The sequence below is a fragment of the Cupressus sempervirens genome, chromosome 1, assembly GCF_028749045.1.
Source record: "Cupressus sempervirens isolate cs-2001-9-10 chromosome 1, ASM2874904v1, whole genome shotgun sequence".
Taxonomy (NCBI): Eukaryota; Viridiplantae; Streptophyta; class Pinopsida; order Cupressales; family Cupressaceae; genus Cupressus; species Cupressus sempervirens.
Genome location: NC_143118.1, coordinates 666,573,653 through 666,576,790, shown reverse-complemented (window position 1 = coordinate 666,576,790; position 3,138 = coordinate 666,573,653). Strand labels below are relative to the sequence as shown.

Below are 3,138 nucleotides of genomic sequence, written 5' to 3'. Positions count from 1 at the left end.
TTTGCCTAAGTATCAAACAGTGATAGGTAGCCTAGTTTGCAATTGAATATCTTGTGTCTGGAAATGTTTCATGAATTTCCACTTTGGGAATGTTTGGTATATGTATCAAACAACCTATGTTTTAGATTTCAAGTCATTTCATCATGTTTTGGCTAGGTTTTGAATCCATCAAAGTCGGTTGTTTACTATTGTCATGCTGATGCAAATTGTTTAGAATTCTAGGAGGCCCTGTTTGACCAGTTATAACTTTGACCTTGTTGACCAAAATGAGAAAATTCCTTTTGCATTCCATTCTATTTTTCAAGGACTTGTTATGTTTTATATTTGAGCCATTGATGAATCCATTTCATTAGTTTGCAAACACGATTCCAAATGCAATTTGTAAGGTTTTACTAGTGTCAAGAAATGCAGATTAATCAGTACCCCTATTTGGGATGTCATAACTCTAAATTCATGATAGGTGAGATCAAATGGATTGTAGGATTGTGTTCTACTCTAAAAAATCTTTAAGTGTGCCAATTTGTAAGTCTTGATGAATTCGTCTGCACACTTTCCTAGGTCCATTCTGTTTGTGAAAAAAAAAAAATTGCCAGTGTTTCTAGTCCTACAAATCCAAGTACCCCAGTTTGAGCATTCACCAAATTCGCCCAATTATTCTTCATGAGCCCAAATCCCATATTTATACTCTCCTCATGACAATGAACCAATGCCCCAATTTTTGTGTTCCCAAGTACCCATTTGACATATTTTTAAAGCCAAAACAAAATGTATTTTATTATTTTTTGACATGTTTGCTTGTAGGCAGTTCTGAGAAGGAAACTTTGACGGTCAATATCTTTTAACCCCAAATTTATCATGAAACAAAATCTGATAGGGTAAGAGAATGTGGAACAAAGAATTAGTATGTCTATTTTCAGAGCTTAGTCAGGTGTTTCATTCAATTTTTAAGGCTAGTCAAAGGACCCCTTGGCACAAATTTGGACAATTTGCAAAAGGTTAAAAATTAAGTTAAATATGATCAAGCAATGGTCTGAATTGATTTTAGTCAGTTCAAAAGGGATAAATTAGTGGATTCCAAAGGTCGGGTGTTCTAGTTCGAAGCAAAAAAAAATTAGTTAGACCCACTTTTGGGCCTGACTCATATCATCTAATTGTTGAGATATGGATCAGGGCTAAAACAGAGAATGTTTTAAAAGAGAAATATTATAATGGTTTGAGTCATTGTAAATTTTTCAATATACATATAACATTTTAAATCCATAAGAGTGAGGGATTGTTCACACATTGAGGTGCAAAGAATAATCTTATGATGAATTCATGTGGTGCAAATATAAGGCATTACAAGTTTTTCTTGGTGTTTATAATGAACAAGTTTTTTAGGCTCTAGACTCAATGGTTTTCGAGGCTAAAAATTACAACATTAGGTTCATCTTCAAAGCTCACAGAATGCCCTGCATTGCACATCCAATCAAAATATTGGTTTTTCCCTCCAAATTTAATGTAGTTGTTCACCAAGCTAAAAATCAAAGGCTACTACAAGAATCATGTCAAGATTGTTTGACTAGGGTAAATACCATTACAAGAGTAGCATATAAGGATGAACCCACTATTTTTCATAGGAGCTCATTAATGAACCCCATTATTAGAGTGATACATCTAGAAGATCTATCCAAGCATGGATAGAAGAAATGGTTGTCCATATCAAATATATTGATGGAAACCACCTTCTTGAACCAGGTATTGAAGGTTTCTTTGGACTACAAAATAGATGTTAATCTAGGCTTCTCAATGGGAATGGATTTCATCACTAATAATCAAATCAAAGATGTTGATTTTGCAACTGTTCACTCCTACACAAATATTTGGTTGTAAGGTTTAGATGATGGAGCTCAACTTTCCTTTCTAGAAAAGTGGATTGAGACCCACTCGCATGATGCCCACAAAGTCATGAATAAACCAATATTGTTTGTCAAGTTTGGGAAAACCTTAAGGCAACATATACAAGAGGAAGGATGATTGTGCAGGAAGCAAGCCATGGAGCAGTCGGCTCATGAAGCTTCTTAGAGTAATAAAGGAACCCGCAGTTACTAGCCGCAGAGAAGGTGGGGGTCAATTTGTAGTCAATGTCAGTAAAGACATGAGGGGAGATGACCTAGATGTAGAGCTTCATGGCATTAAAAGGAGGAGGCATGGTTAAGGAGATGGCAGCCAGCTTCAACACTTTATAACATCCTAGGTTGTACATGGATTCCCAAATTAACATTAGTAGTAGATTTTTAAAGCCCACACAAGTGTGAAAGGGGGTGTTGTTTGCTGAGGAAAGCTCGTGCGCAGGGAGACAATTATTGTTGGGATAAGATTGGTCTCCCCTTTTCCCTTTGACCGAGCCATTACTAATTTTGAAATTGTGTCAGTGATTTCTCCATCAATTTTCCAGTTAAAAGGGAGATGATCCACGTATATATGCATTCAAATGGTGGAGGTTCCTCTTGAATTACTTAAATTGGTTTATATTTAAATCATTTTCCAGAATTTGAAATGAGATATAACTCATGACTTCTCCAGCACTGCATTAGGTATGTGGGAAGCACCAAGGATTGCTAAATCCCAACTGAAATGACACCTAATCACGAGAGTGGAGAAGTATCTTCACATGAAGCCAATGTAGTGATTGATTTAGATTCAAGGTAGGTTATGCATTGGATACCACCTACACAAAGCTGCCAGCACAATTTTTATGTTATCAGTGAAGCTGTGGATGGAGATACAAACTGGTCCACAGAGAAGGTGGGGGTCAATTTATAGTCAGCGTTAGTAAAGACATGAGGGGAGACAACCTAGATGTAGAGCTTCATGGCATTAAAAGGAGGAAGCATGGTTAAGGAGATGGCAGCCAGCTTCAGCACTTTATAACATCCTAGGTCGTACATGGATTACCAAATTAACATTAGCTATAGATTTTTAAAGCCCGCGCAAGTGTGAAATGGGGTGTTGTTTGCTAAGGAAAGCTCATGCGCAGGGAGACAAGTATTGTTGGGATAAGATTGGTCTCCCATTTTCCCCTTGACCGAGCCATTACTAATTTTGAAATTGTGGCAGTGGTTTCTCCATCGATTTCCTAGTGAAAAGGGAGATGAT

The 3,138-nt window shown here is 36.8% G+C and overlaps 1 pseudogene; it reads left to right on the top strand.

Moving 5' to 3' along the window:
- Nucleotides 1–1,317: 1,317 nt before the first annotated feature.
- LOC149579646 (mannan endo-1,4-beta-mannosidase 1 pseudogene) lies at nucleotides 1,318–2,016 on the top strand (annotated as a pseudogene).
- The last annotated feature ends 1,122 nt before the right edge of the window (nucleotides 2,017–3,138 follow it).